Raw genomic sequence first — 15,853 nt, 5'->3', positions numbered from 1 at the left:
CGGAGCTCTCCCTCCATCCTTCCCCCCTCTCCCCTCCTCGGAGCTCTCCCTCCATCCTTCCCCCCTCTCCCCTCCTCGGAGCTCTCCCTCCATCCTTCCCCCCTCTCCCCTCCTCGGAGCTCTCCCTCCATCCTTCCCCCCTCTCCCCTCCTCCCCTCCGCCTGGCTCCCACTCTCCTCCTCTGGGTGTCCAGACCTTCGCTCCTGTGGATCTCTACCCTGGTCCACCATGGGACGGTGTCTTGGTTGGGGGGGGCTGTTAGATTTACATTTAGTCATTTAGTAGACGCTCTTATCCAGAGTGACTTACAGTAAGTACAGGGACATTTCCCCCGAGGCAAGTAGGGTGAAGTGCCTTGCCCAAGGACACAACGTCATTTTGGCACGGCGGGGAATCAATCCGGCAACCTTCTGATTACTAGCCTGACTCCCTCACCGCTCAGCTGTTCGCTGTCTCGTGGAGCACCCTCAGTTCTCTCCCATTCACAGACACCGTTGCTTCACTCTCTCCTCCCTCCTTCTTCACCTCCTTTCCGATATCCCTCCTCCTGGGGTGTTTGTTGGGCTCCTCCACCTCCTCTCCCTTCTGGTGTCTCTGCAGCGCCACAGGAAGCTCATTGTCTGGGCCTGAACAATCTTGTTGTTCCCCTGCTTATCAATGACTGGGAAACAGAGGAGAGGACGAGATGGCAGTGGTCATGTGTGTGTGTGTGTGTGTGTGTGTCCAGGACACGCACTCCACACGCCTCCTCCTCTTCTTCTTCTCTTCAGTTGAAAGTCGGCACTTTGTGTCTCGGCGGTGGGCCCTGATATTGACTCCCTCCACCGGCATTCTTCAGGGGATCAGAGCCCCGAGCCCTGCAAAGGCACTCTCCAGACTGTCTGAGGAGGGTGTGTGTGTTGGGGGGGGAGGGGGAGGGGGGTTAGCTGGGGAGGGGGTGGGGGCGATAGGGTTTCGGATGAAAAGCATTATTTAATTTCCCAGACTTAGACCAGACAAGGCATGTTTGCCATTATCAGCGCTTGTTGTCTTCTTTTTTTTTTTTTTTTTTTGTTCGTGCGGGCAGACGAGCCGCTCTCGGAATTCGAAATGCCCGTCAGGAATGGAGACGTTAGAGAAAGATACTCAGCACTAAGGAGGGGGGGGTTTGGAGGGAAAGAGTGAGAGGAGGTGAGAAGGGGGACATGAGCCAAAAACTAAGCCAAAAGAAAGCAATGGAGAGGGGGGGCGAGAGAGAGAGAGAGAGAGAGAGAGAGAGAGAGAGAGAGAGAGAGAGAGAGAGAGAGAGAGAGAGAGAGAGAGAGAAAAAAAAGTCGACATCAGTAATGCCATCCATTACGGTGCTATAATTATGGTAAGTGAGGCAGAACCGGATCAATACGGCAATTCATCAATCGCATTCCAAACTATTTCAATCTGGCTTATGTCATGCGCCTGCCGATTGGGCGTCCTTCGCCCGCACAGTCTCTCGCACACTCGTCAAGGTCCAAACCCACCCACAGCCCACCCCCCCGGCCCCCCTCTTCTTGTCCTAATCCACTTTCCTTGGTGCCGTCCATTATTCCCCGTGCCCCCCCCCCCCCCCCTCCTCCTTCCGTAATGTTAATCATGCTTTCCTTAATTGATCGGTGGGCTGCCGCAGTGGCCATTCACAGAGTATCTATGAAGGGGGGGATGAGGCACAGGACCAGTATCTTTGGAAGGATGATGCTGTTCAGGGAGAGTATCCACAGATGGAGGGGTGATGTTGTACAGGGAGAGTATCTATAGATGGAGGGGTGATGTTGTACAGGGAGAGCATCTATAGATGGAGGGGTGATGTTGTACAGGGAGAGCATCTATAGATGGAGGGGTGATGTTGTACAGGGAGAGTATCTATAGATGGAGGGGTGATGTTGTACAGGGAGAGTATCTATAGATGGAGGGGTGATGTTGTACAGGGAGAGTATCTATAGATGGAGGGGTGATGTTGTACAGGGAGAGTATCTATAGATGGAGGGGTGATGTTGTACAGGGAGAGCATCTGGTTACTGCTGGATCTTCACTGTGGTCCCACGGTACTCAGACACACAAACAAACACACACCTTCCCCCTTCTTACACACTATTCATTCACACACACACACACACATTTTTTATCTGTAGATATGCAGTACTCTGTATTTACAAATACAAACACATCCTTACCTCACGCACACACAATACACACACTATTCTGCATAAACACACACATTTGCTGCCAGGGAGGGGGGGTTGTATTCTCTTAATCCCATTCTGTTCCCACGATCGCTAATCACTTCATACACTCTGTCAGATTTTTCATGGTTGCTGTTTATTCATCACCAGATCCATTTTTGGACTGTTTTCATGCGTTGTGCATTATCTATGAAGGACAAGATGAGGGAAGTGGGAAGATAATTGTATTCAAGTGCCTCGATGTTATGTGTAATATTTATTAAATTGTCAAGCGAGTTTTCCATCATGACAGAGTACAATTTGTGCTATTTTTCAGACATTTCACTTTCGTTGAGATTTCCAACCCCCAGACTTCTGGGAGATTGAGTTGATTATCAGGAAAGCAGTGAAATGATCATTGGTGCTGGTAATGAGTGTGCTGAGGAGCTAGATGACACAGACGTCTTCTATGAGCAGTTACCTTGTTAGCTCCTCAGAAGCATGTTGAATGGTGGAAGATATGAGTGTTTAACCAACAAGTTAATTGCTAGCTTGAGTTACAGCCATGTTGAGACAGCAAACACATGAAATATGAACATGACACAGTCGTTTAACATAACTCGGCACAGGAAACACTTGGATCTTGAATTTGTAGCCCCCCCCCACCAGCACACTGGCTGGAAATGAACCGGAAATAATACTTCAGCAATGCCAGACTTATTTGTTTCTTTATGTGCAGCTTCATGGTGATCACAGTTAGCGAAACAGACTATTGTTTGTGGGATTTGGACGTAGAGGAAAATTAGGCGAAATTGATTGTATTGATTGTATGGGGTTGAGTAGTGTTAGTCTCAGTGTGACAGGCACCACTGTTGCCATGTCATAGAAGGAGATTGTTTTTTGATCGTTTATTTGAAAGTCTTTGTCTTTGTTATGAATATACTGTTGTGTTTTGGTGAAAGCTTTGCATTCAGCGCCATTTGTGGTAATTCCTACGGCATCTTTTGTTCTAGAAACGTGGCATACAGAATGGCAACTACTCAGACATCACTTTCAAAATGGTTGCCAAAGCTTTTAAGATGGCTGCCAAGACAATAGGTTTAAAAGGGGGCGAAAAGGAGGGCTATATCAATGCTAAACGCTAACGCTAATAAAACAATATGCTGTCCCTGAGTCCAGCGATCATCGTCACAGGAGGATTCTAGTCCTGTGATGGGTGCGAGTGTGCGTTGGTGCCTTTTCTTTTTCAAGCCCTTGCTCTCTCTCTCTCTTTTTTCGAATCTGAATGTTGTTGAACTTGGCAGCTAACTCCCTGGCAGCGAGCGGTTCTGTGTCATCCAACAATGGAGGCAGCTAACGTGATTCGCTCAGTATAGCTGTGCCTGGCAGCATGCTTTAACAGCTATGTTCAGGATAAGCTTGAGAGAGAAAGAGAGAGAGACAGAGGGAAGGAGGAGAAGGAAGACGGAATACGGGAGAGACCTACTTGATTTTGTAAAATGGCGGCTTGGCAAGCGATGGCGCTCGTTCGAAGCCAATCCTTTTTTTATTTTCATTGTGGATTTTTATTTTCTAATTAATGGAACGGTTATTTTGTCAATTTCAGTTGTCGCGACATTGTGTGGAAAGGCCTGGCAACAGGTTTTGCTTTTGCACAATCTTCATCTGTATTGTATCGGAAATCAGTATTAAGGGGTGTCTCAAAATGGAGGTTGTCTGATGTGCACAAAATGGAGGATGTTAAGAGGGGTGGTGTTGGGAGCCGCGGCCCACAACAACGAAAGGCTGCTTCTCTGTTGGAGGTAGAAAGTCAAAAATGATGAACTTTTATTCTTCTCATGCCCTGGTTAAAATAATTATCTCCCCGAAAGTTAACGTAAAAAAAAAAAACGGGGTCCATTCTCCCCGCATTTTCAATGTCGGTGGCGCGGCCCGTGTTATTCATCCCCCAAACAAAAGCGTGGATCTCTTCTTCTCCCTTTTCTGTTCTGTCAACTTGGCTGGCAGTGCAGAAGGCTGCCAGGGTTGAAATGCCAACCCAGAGCCTTGGTTGGCATCAGCCCTGATCCTTTAGCGCTGGCGGGTACACGTCAGGGACTTGGACCGTGTTCCTAAACTCCAACACTGAGCCCTTTCTCTACGAGCTGCCGGCTCAGATTGGAAATGTATATTTCCTCAAATTGTTATATTCCAATCATGGAGTTAGAGTAAATTGATTTTGTGTTTACCATGCTGAGAAAATATTATATTTTGTATCAAGGTTTCGTACCCAAACTGTTAAATTGTTATGTATTTAAGGTGTATTGGTGTTGCAATATTTTCACACTCCTTTTTTTTAGTAGAGTTGTATTTGCATTGCATTATAGAATAGAAATCAGTGGTGAGAGTATGAATAATTGTAATTTATGTTTTCTCTTAAATTAAAGAAATGCAAAAGAAAATGATTTACGGCACCATATATTGACAGACAGCCTTTTGAAATTAAACCATATATCATCTCATTTCATTAAATTGAAAATAAGAAAGTGTCTGTAAAATCAATAAGTAATATATTTGTTTTATTGTACACACATTTAATAATAAACTTAATTCATACATGAGATACCATGCTTTGAATTTAAATGTAAAACTAAAATATTTAAATACCCAAGAGCTGGTCAATCTCAAATAACAGTTATTTTGAAGCAATCTTCAAAAAATATCCCTAATTCCTCGACAAATTTTCCCACACTTTCTTTGACCCGTTCTCCTGTAGTGTTCTGTGGAGTCATGGCCCTGGAGCTAATGCCAGTTTCCTCCGTGTGTGTGTGTGTGTGTGTGTGTGTGAGCAGAGCAGGGCTGGATGGTTTTGGGTGGGCAGCCCTGGCACAGGGCAGGAGACTGGCAGCGATCAGACCAGAGAGGACACCAGCATAGTACCCAGACTGCCGGGGTTTCCCTGTGTCGCCAGGGGCTGTGTGTGTGTGTGTGTTCTAACGCTCCGTGTCAGACAGCATAGCCTTGAAGAGGAGCTCTGCCACCCAGCGCTCTCCAACCCTGGCATGCCCCATACCCCTCAAACGGCTCCAGACAGCAGCCCCAGCCAGGGACTCTCAATGAGTACGGCTGCGAAAGAGAGAGAGAGAGAGAGAGAGACAGAGACAGAGAGAAGAGAGATGGCAAGCCAGGAAGCCAGGGAGAGGAGAAGAGAGTGAAAGTTGGCTGCCAAAATAGAATCACGTTTTTTTTTCGTGTGTGTATTTTTTTTTCTTTTTTTTTTTTTTACACAGTGTCGCTGTGCCAAGAGCATGGATACTTTTCTATTTTCTCTGTTCAGAAGCAGCTAAAGAGAGGGAGCGATGCAGGGGGGAAGAGAGAGAGAGAGAGAGATAAGGCCTCCTGCCCCACAGTACTGTGGTAGGGTGACAGAGGCCAAACTGGAAGAGGCCTGGCATTCCCTCGTCCGAGGCCGGCCTCTATTTTCCCTCGCCTCGTTTATTGACTCCTCTGGCCCGGAGCGACCTGTTTATGTGTCAAGCAATGCGTCATGTTTAACAGCGTCGATTCCATGAGATCATTGACAGGGGTCAGAGGGCATCTCGTGCAACATAAAGGGGTGGATGGGGGGGGGTCATTACCCCCCCCACCCCTACCCCACCCCTTCCTTGTACCCTATAAAACAATATTGTCTCTGTTATTTCCTGTCTATATAGCCTCTCTGACTTGACCACAAAGTGCAGTTCGATGTGAGCCTGTTTGTTTGACTTTGGGCTGTGGCTAAAATAGGAACTGTTGAAAGTTTAAAGCCAGACTTTGGTTTGACCTTCCCCTGCTATGGGTTATAGGACGGTATAGACATGGTAAATGACATGTCCTGCCTAGATGAGATGTGTGTTCCTAGCTTCAAAATGGTGGACTGAGAGCCCTGCTTGCAAACTTGGCTACAGGCTAGGCAGTTTAAAAGACAGGTGTGTCCATGTTCGTGGCGGTCCCTGAATGCACACACACTTAATCACACATTCACACACGCATGCACAGCCCCCCCAGTCAGACAGAAACACACACACACACACACCACCAGCACTATGTCTGCAGCTGGAGCTTGTCAGCTGAGTTCTGGGACACTGGTGAATTACAGGCACACAAATGCACTCTCTCACACGTACACACTCTCACACACACACACACACACACACACTCATTCTCTCTCCATCCGTATTCTCCCTCCAGTGTCACAGAAAGGCGGCCCTCCCTAGTACTCACCGAGATTAGATCCCTGGTAAATGACAGTCAAACTGACAGTCCCCAGTCTGACCAGGGTCCACAGGACACGACACCAGCACAGGCGTCTGCATTTTGCTCAAGCGGTCTCCCCTCACAACGCAGAAGAGAAGCCAGATACTGGGCCACCGCTTCTCCTACGCTGGGTTCCGTTTTCCTCTAGCGCGTGTGTGTGTGTGTGTTTTTTTTTGGGGGGGGGTTTTGGAAACGTTTCAGCAACTCTTTCTGGTGTTTTTCTTTAGAGGAGGATTTTCACCTTCATCACCCTCAGTGCCGTTTCCATGGCGAGAGCATGTGGAGGGTAGAGAGACAAAGACAGGAAGTGTGCAGGAGGGGTGGTGGGAGGGGGGGGTTCTGAAAACACAGATTTAACGTCAGGCTTTTTTCTTTTTTACATCACATTACACGAAGCAGAAGGGATCTTGACTTAGGCAGAAGTAGCGTGCTCGTTATTCACGCGCGTTTTCGAAGGATTCCCTTTGAAGTTTGATTCGTTTGTTCGATCTCCCTCCTTCGGAAACATATAAACATTCTGGATGGAGGAGTCATAATCTGACAGATTTCATTGACTTTGCAAACGGACCCTCACGCACACACTGTGCTCCATTGAGAGCACACGCACATTCTCTCTCACACACACACACACACACACACACACACTGTATGCATGCTTGACCCTCCCTCTGTCTCTCCATTTCTCCCCATCAGGGCTACAGGAGGTCGCAGTACACATTAGATCTATGACAGCTTCCCCTACTCTCTCACAGCCCAGCTATTTAGAGAGAGGGAGAGAGAGCGGGAGGGAGGGAGCGAGGCGTTGGAGAGAGTAAATTGAAAGCGGCCCCAGGGCTGCAGTGTTTCACCATTCCCCCAGGGAATGCTGGGATAGGGCCGCGTTTTCTCTCTATCTTTCTCGAGTTTTTTTTTTCTTTTTTTTTTGCCTTCGCTGGGAAAAGGCCAAGAACTCGACTCTCCCCTGCCCCCTTCTTCTTCTTCCAGGCCCCTGTCTTCCTAGAAACAGCGGTTCATATCAGGGGAGTCTGGCGCTGTGCATGTGGGTGAGGAGCGGAATAACGAGGGGGTGGGAGGAGTGGGGGGAGGGAGGGAGAGGGGTGGGCGCCCGTTGGGGGGGGGGGGGGGGGGGGGGGGGGTGTTTGTAGCCCAGCCTACAGGGCCACAGAGTTTGACTTTTCCCACAGATTTCCTCTCAAGCAGCGAGGGGGGGGGCGGGGCGGCCAGGCTCTCCTTCAGCTCTCTCTCCCTCTCTCTCTGCTCCTCCCACCCTCATCCTTCTCTCACTCTCCCTCTTTCTCTCTCTCCGCCTCCCTCCCTCTCTCCTCCTCCCCCACTCCCTCTTTCCTCCTCCCCGTCCTTCAGCCCTCCCACTCTCCTTCCCTCGCTTTCTCCATCGACGCTCTTTCTCTATCGGCCCTCAGTCTCTCCCCTCCTTCAGCCTTCCCTCCCTCTCTCCTCCTCGCTCCTCTCCTCCTCCCCCCCCCTCTCCCTGCTCCTTAATGCTCCCGGTACGCCTGCGTGGGAATGGTCCTGGCTCTTGTACCGGGGTCTGGGACAGGGCTTGGGCATAGGGGCCCCAGGACGAGGACTCTGTCTGACACTCTCTGACTTCCCTCACAAAACCCCCCGGGGAAGGAGGAAGAGAACAAGGGACGAGTAGGGACGGCAGACGTCGTCCGGTGGAGGTGGAGGAGGACGAGGAGGAGGAGTGCCTCGTCACGCCTTCACAGCAGGGCCGGGGTTCCCGAGCTCCGCCCCCTCCCGACACTCCCCACGCGCGTCTCACTGTGGAAGCGTGTGGGGAGCAACGGCATGCCTGTGCGTGCACGTGTCCGGGGAAGCTAGGAGTATGAGCTACCTGTGTGTGTGTGTCTGTGTGTGTGCTCGAGGAGCCCTCTCGTCAGCAGCCCCGGCGCTGGTGTACATTCTCGTCCCGGCGGCGGCGGCGTCGACGCTGCTGCCAGCTCCCTCGGAGCGCCACTCAATAACCCCCCCGTCCCTCAGCGCGCCGCGTCTAAATGTCATGTCTCCTCGTACGGTACAGCGCCACTACGCTGCTTCTCATTACATGCCTCCCTTATCCAGCCTCGCTGATAATGATATCTCACTCTCAAGCTCCGAGCCAGCCTGTGTGTGTTTGAGGGGGGGGGGGGGGTGAGAAAGAAAGCGGGAAGGACATTTGTGAGCACTGTTTATTTACCAGGGGTTTGGAACATGTGCTTGCTTACAGTCTCCCACTCCGATTACAATGCCCTTTAATTGATTTGCTCGTGGATAAAACTGAAGGGGTTTGGAATTCTTACGTTAAAACATCTCTAGAATAAACACAATGCTGAACCTCGTTTTAAGGACCTGGAGCCATGTGCTGAGGCTGGAGTTGGGTGTTCAGCCAGATCGAGCTTTCCCATTGGCTGGCTGGGGCATTAGGCCAATCGGAGAGCTGGGTTGATGTGTAGCGTGCTCTGGTGTCCTCCCCTGCCCTCTCCAAGGTGTTCCTGCAGGCCTCAGCTCCTACAGTTCAGACAGGGATCCATAAACTCTGGGGGCCACAACTCGATCCCCTCTTGTCCCTCTTTTTCCTCCTACTTCAAACACACACCCATTCTTGTGTCAACGACACACACACACACACACACAGAGAAACACACACGCTGTAATTTAAACAGTAGCCTACGAGTCCACGTTTAAACAGTGCTCGCACAAAAACACACTTGTATAAATGAGTCTCTCTCTCTTGCACACACACACACACACACACACACACTCTAGTGAAGTGAACAATACACAGTATGAACAGCAGATGAGAAGCAGAGAGTTTCCCAGTGTAAACAGTGGACTTATTAGATATGGAGTGACGCAGGGAGCCTAAATGGACAGTCAAGGTTGGCTAAACACTAGACACAGGGAAGCCGTATGGAAACAAGCCTGCCTGTGTGTGTGTGTGTGTGTGTGTGTGTGTGTGTGTGTGTTAAACAACCCCGGGTCCAGGACCTACGGACAACTTTCGAAAGCACAACTCGCTCTTCTTTAGTTGGCTTCCTCGCCTCCTCTCTCTCTCCTCTTATCCCTCTCCTCCTCTCTCTTTCCTCCTCTCTCTCTCTCCTCCTCTCTCTCTTCCTCCTCTCTCTCTCCTCCTCTCCTCCTCTCTCTCTCCTCCTCTCTCTCTCTCCTCCTCTCCTGTCTTCTCCTCTCCTCCTCTCTCTCTCCTCCTCTCTCTTTCCTCTCTCTCTCTCTCCTCCTCTCCTCCTCTCTCTCTCCTCCTCTCTCTCTCCTCCTCTCCTGTCTTCTCCTCTCCTCCTCTCTCTCTCCTCCTCTCTCTTTCCTCCTCTCCTCCTCTCCTCCTCTCCTCCTCTCTCTCTCCTCCTCTCTCTTTCCTCCTCTCTCTCTCTCCTCCTCTCTCTCTCCTCCTCTCTCTCTCCTCCTCTCCTCCTCTCTCTCTCTCCTCCTCTCTCTCTCCTCCTCTCTCTCTCCTCCTCTCTCTCTCCTCCTCTCTCTTTCCTCCTCTCTCTCTCCTCCTCTCCTCCTCTCTCTCTCCTCCTCTCTCTCTCCTCCTCTCCTGTCTTCTCCTCTCCTCCTCTCTCTCTCCTCCTCTCTCTTTCCTCCTCTCCTCCTCTCCCTCCTCTCCTCCTCTCTCTCTCCTCCTCTCTCTTTCCTCCTCTCTCTCTCCTCCTCTCTCTCTCCTCCTCTCTCTCTCCTCCTCTCTCTCTCCTCCTCTCCTCCTCTCTCTCTCTCTCCTCTCTCTCTCCTCCTCTCCTCCTCTCCTCCTCTCCTCCTCTCTCTCTCCTCCTCTCTCTTTCCTCCTCTCCTCCTCTCCTCCTCTCCTCCTCTCTCTCTCCTCCTCTCTCTCCTTCCTCCTCTCTCTCCTCCTCTCTCTCTCTCTCCTCCTCTCTCTCTCCTCCTCTCCTCCTCTCTCTCTCCTCCTCTCTCTCTCCTCCTCTCTCTCTCCTCCTTTCCTCCTCTCTCTTTCCTCCTCTCTCTCTCCTCCTCTCTCTCTCCTCCTCTCTCTCTCCTCCTCTCTCTCTCCTCCTCTCTCCTCCTCTCTCTCTCTCTCTCCCTCCTCTCTCTCTCCTCCTCTCTCTCTCTCCTCCTCTCTCTCTCCTCCTCTCTCTCTCCTCCTCTCTCTCTCCTCCTCTCCTCCTCTCTCTCTCCTCCTCTCTCTCCTCCTCTCTCTCTCCTCCTTTCCTCCTCTCTCTCTTTCCTCCTCTCTCTCTCCTCCTCTCTCTCTCCTCCTCTCTCTCTCCTCCTCTCTCTCTCCTCCTCTCTCCTCCTCTCTCTCTCCTCCTCTCTCTCTCCTCCTCTCTCTCTCCTCCTCTCTCTCTCCTCCTCTCTCTCTCCTCCTCTCCTCCTCTCTCTCTCTCCTCCTCTCTCTCTCCTCCTCTCTCTCTCTCCTCTCTCTCTCTCTCCTCCTCTCCTCCTCTCTCTCTCCTCCTCTCCTCCTCTCTCTCTCCTCCTCTCTCTCTCCTCCTCTCTCTCTCCTCCTCTCCCTTTCCTCCTCTCTCTCTCCTCCTCTCCTCCTCTCTCTCTCCTCCTCTCCTCCTCTCTCTCTCCTCCTCTCTCTCTCCTCCTCTCTCTCTCCTCCTCTCTCTCTCTCCTCCTCTCTCTCTCCTCCTCTCTCTCTCCTCCTCTCTCTCTCCTCCTCTCTCTCTCCTCCTCTCTCTCTCCTCCTCTCTCTCTCCTCCTCTCTCTCTCCTCCTCTCCTGTCTTCTCCTGTCTTCTCTTTCCCTCTCCTCTGCTGTCTGTTTTGTTTTATCTTGTTTCTCCCTGGTGTAACAGCCTCAGTGTTCTCACGTCATGGTCCTGAATGGCCGTGATTATGTAGGGCTACATTCAGAGGAAGGGGACGTTTGCTGGGTGGAGAGGTGGGTGGGGTGGCAGGGAGGGGGGGGGCGCTGGCTTGGGGTGCGGGGTTGAGTGGAGGAGCGCTGGGTGTGTGGCTGTCTGGGTGGAGAGGGGTTTTGGGGGGGGGGGGGGGGGGGGGGGGGGGGATCACAGGAATGCCAAATTAAATCCGGAGGTTTTTGCAAATCCGCCACAATCTTTTGATAAAGAGCGAGAGAGGGAGGAGGGAGCAAAGGAGAGGGAGAGGGAGAGAGAGAGAGAGAGAGAGAGAGAGGCAAAGGCAAAGCTTGGGAGACGATACTTGTGAAAACAATGAGCCAATCCCCATGGCCTCACCTTCCCATTGACGAGCCAGAATGGGACCGTTTGTATTTCTAAATTAAGTTTCTGCCTCCTCTTATTGGCCTGCGTGTTCCTGAGCTGCAGTGTGTAAAAGGGCCTTTTGAAAGCCAGGGTTTAACACACAATTGGATTACAGCGCGGCTCTTGGTGGGAAAGTGACGAAGGCGCGGAGAGGAGGCAGGCAGGCAGACCTAGTGGGGACTACAGATGGTTTTACGCATGCATAATGAGGCGCAGCCCGGGCAACTGTGTGTGCGCATGTTTGCGTGTATGTGTGTGTGTGTGTGTGGTTTGTCGGGGCTCTGGTCTATTGACAAAGTTGTAGAAAACGGGGTAACTGATTTGAGTTTTTTTTAAAGTTTAAAACAAGAGATACAGATGAAATCAAACAAAAGAGGGTGATGGAATCAGACACAGGGGGTGTGGGGGGGGGGGAGAGATGGAGGGCAGAAGAGAGACCTGAAGAAGATGCTGGACTTCTGCGAGAGATAGATAGATAGATAGATAGATAGAGAGACAGAGAGAGACAGAGAGAGACCGAGACGTTCTGCATAGAACAAACTTCCTTTGACTCGAGCCTAACGATGTAAGGACTTTACCAACTCAAGTCAGATTCAACATCTATCTCCCATCTTCATCCAACACTCCTTGGCAAGGCCTCCTTCCCTCCCCCTCGCTCTCCTCTCCTTGGCCGTTAAAGAGATGGTCTCCTCGTAAACATTTAGCAGCCTTGTGGTTAGCACTCCCGTTCTAGTCTGTATCGTTCATCGTTGTATCGTGCAGTCCAAGGAGCAGTGATCTGATTCAGACCTTATCTCTCTCTCTCTCTCTCTCTCTCTCTCTCTCTCTCTCTCTCTCTCTCTCTCTCTCTCTCTCTCTCTCTCTCTCTCTCTCTCTCTCTCTCTCTCTCTCTCTCTCTCTCTCTCTCTCTCTCTCTCTCTCTCTCTCTCTCTCTCTCTCTCTCTCTCTCTCTCTCCTCACCGCCTCCTGGAGCTGTCCTACTAGGACAGGCCTTTCTGGCTGTTAATTAGTCATGTGAAGTTATTGGCCGGTGTCTTTGTAGCCAGCGACACTAATTCTGTAATCTATTAATTTCTCAAATGAGGGCTATAAATTGGATGACAGTGTATATTCATGACGATAACGAGAATGAACGGCTCTCTCTGTTCCGTCGTTTTGGTCCGGAGCTAAGATCCTCTCTGTCTGTCTACCCCTCTCTCTCTAGCTCTCTGTCTACCCCTCTCTCTCTAGCTCTCTGTCTACCCCTCTCTCTCTAGCTCTCTGTCTACCCCTCTCTCTCTAGCTCTCTGTCTACCCCTCTCTCTCTAGCTCTCTGTCTACCCCTCTCTCTCTAGCTCTCTGTCTACCCCTCTCTCTAGCTCTCTGTCTACCCCTCTCTCTCTAGCTCTCTGTCTACCCCTCTCTCTCTAGCTCTCTGTCTACCCCTCTCTCTCTAGCTCTCTGTCTACCCCTCTCTCTATCTCTCCGTCTCTCTCTTTCTGTCTGTCTCTCTCTCTCTGTCCCTGTCTCTAGGAGTGACCACACCACAAACACCTCTTGGCGGCCTGTAGTGTTCTCTACGGTGGGACAGGCCCAGACTGGTCCTGCCCCCCCCTTACCACCCACCCACCCACCGCCCGTCCCCTCCCCTCCGCCCCCCCCCCCGCCCTCCACCTTCCCAGACACATAGAGACGGGGAGGGTTGTGAGGTGCTTGTGTGGAGTTTTTTTAAAAGGCCTGAAAGGGCCGTGCCTTGTTTGTTGTTTAGAGACGCTTTCTGTTGGCCTGTGTCGTTTTCTCCTCCTCCTGGTCAGGTTTTCACCCTCCTCTCTGAGGGCCCTCGACAGGGGGCCCTGTCCATGTGACACACACAGTCTGGCTCTCACGCCTCATTTGCATATTTAATTAGCAAAGGGAGGAGGGCGGCGGGGGGGGGGGGCGATAGGCGTGTGAGAGCGGAGGGGTGGAAGGGGGTGCAGGGGAGAGGGGAGAGTGTGTGAAAGTGCCCCCCCACACACACCCAGCACCCAGTCGCCCTCACCCCCATGCCCCTAACCCCCCCACCGCCCCACTCTCAGCCTGGCAGTGTTTGGTTGCTGGGGGGACGTTTTGTTCCCCAGGTCCCCAGATTGCTTTTGTTTTAAGCTGTTGATGCAGATCGCAAATGCTGAGCAGAATGACAACAAGTCTCCCTAAATTGTTTACTTTGTCTGGGAAGAGAGGGAAGAGGGAAGGGGGCAGACAAACCTTTGGGGGAGGGGTGGGGGGGGTCGGGGTGGGGGGGTGGATGTAAGCAATGTGAAACTTTTCTCTCTCTTCTCTTTGCCGCCTTTTGACGTTGGATTTCCACGCTTGCTCTCCCGGTCACGTCGTATGGAACGCGTTTCACTCTTTTTCCCTGTGTCTGTTGTGTTTCTGTTTATTTGCAGCTTGGTGCGTAGTTAAGCGAGCAGTAGCAACAGGCCTCTCGGCTTAGTCTGCCGGATCAAAGCCACCAATCGGCACGTCTGGTAGAAATTGCCTTGGAAAAAAAATATCAAAAAGAGCGTTTGTTTTACAGATAAACATTTGGTGTGAAACCGGCGGTCCTCGTTCCCCCTACAGCAAGCACCTCGGCCTGAGCCAAAAAAGCTAGTCGAAGAAAGTGTGTGTTTATAAAAAAATAAAAATAAATAAAGAATGGAAAACGTCAGGGTTGGGTTTGGGTTGAGCCCGGGCCTCCAGAAAGCTTCTTCGTCTATTTTGGTACTCAGCATGAATCAGACGGTAACCTAGGAGCATGGTGGAGTGTCTGCTGACAGCCAATAGCTGTTCTCCTTGAGTCATAGCCCTGCCACAGCCCCCGGTCCTGCTCTGGAAGGGGAGGGGGGCGGGGGGGTAATATTTCTCCCACTCCCAACAATTTTATCTGCAGCCATCGGATCGATACTCCCAGATGCCAGCTAAATCATGGGCAGGCTATGTTCCTCTGCAGTTTGGGCAGCGGGGAGAACCGTTAACACAGGAGAAGAGGAGCAGGAAGCCAACTTCTCTCGCGGCCGAACGGCATTTTCTCGACGTCCCTCCCCTCGTCATGTCTGTCGGCCCTAATTACGTTATTAAATGCCCTTCCCCTGGAAACATTTCCCCGTCAGATTTATAGCTTGGCTTTTTATGAGTGATGTAGTGCAGAGATGTGTTCTTCCCTCCTTCTTGTATAAGCATTGTGTGTGTGTGTGTGTGTGTGTGTGTGTGTGTGTGTGTGTCGGAGATCCTGCACCCTTGCTTCTTCTCAAACAAACGCAGTCCTCTCTGACCCAACTAAGCCTCCCGGCCAACTGACCACACAGAGAGCCACCCGTTACCCCTTTTCCACCAAAGTGAACCGGGAGCTAGTTCGGAGCTGGTGCTCGAGCCGGTTCGGAGATAGTTCAATTTTTGAGCCTTCTAAGAACCGGTTTGCCCTCCCACGGGCTAGAGAGCCACCACAGAGCCACGTCATGACGTCACTGTATACGTCTTTTCCCAGCAACGCTAGCGCGGCAGCGCAAAAACACAAAGCAGAGCCCGTCTAAAGGCTGTTTATCAATCCGAAGAACGCTAAGAACGCGAGGTTGAGATGCGTGTTTTCTTGGCTATTGCGCAATACCCTGGACTCGCAGCAGTGTGACAACACTGGCATTATCAGCGCAACATTTTATAAACTTTTGCTGTATAGTGCTCGTGTATTAAATGTGTGTTAAATATAGGCTCATAATAGCTCATAAGATTTGTGTTTATCATGTCACTCATTTGATAGGATTATGATCAAATGCAGCAACTAGTGTCTGCACTGCACAGCGATGCTGTGTTTATTTCATTCATCAACAAAATAAGCACATTTTCAGCAACTACACTGCCCACTTGTCATCACATTTGAATTCAGGTGCCGACTTACAAGTACCGTTTAGCTGAAATATGAATTGTAAAAACTTTGTAAGAGCAATGACGGTCAAAGGATTCTGTTTGTCTTGTTGGTCACGGTAACCCTGCCCCAAGTGGTTCTTATTTGGTTCCCACACGAGGTCAGCTCCGAAGTGGTGCTAGTTGTAAAAGTACTCTCCCTGGTTCGGAGCCGGTTCTCAGGCTGTCGAAAGAGAAAGAACTGGTTTGAAATTAAGCACCGTCTCCGAACCAGCAACCAAAACGCGTCGGCGGAAAAGCGTAGGTACAGAATCACATGGTCACGGTCACATGGTCACGGT

At 50.9% G+C, this 15,853-nt stretch overlaps 1 protein-coding gene across 1 annotated transcript in view; it reads left to right on the top strand.

The window, feature by feature from the left end:
- Window positions 1-15,853, top strand: part of nfia (nuclear factor I/A) — a 106,818-nt gene that overhangs the window by 52,858 nt on the left and 38,107 nt on the right. The gene's annotated exons all lie outside the window — the stretch shown is intronic.

Source organism: Hypomesus nipponensis, chromosome 16 (assembly GCF_054491055.1).
Source record: "Hypomesus nipponensis isolate SF chromosome 16, ASM5449105v1, whole genome shotgun sequence".
NCBI classification, from domain to species: Eukaryota; Metazoa; Chordata; class Actinopteri; order Osmeriformes; family Osmeridae; genus Hypomesus; species Hypomesus nipponensis.
The sequence above is the reverse complement of the archived record's forward strand: the minus strand, read 5'-3'. Positions and strand labels throughout refer to the sequence as shown.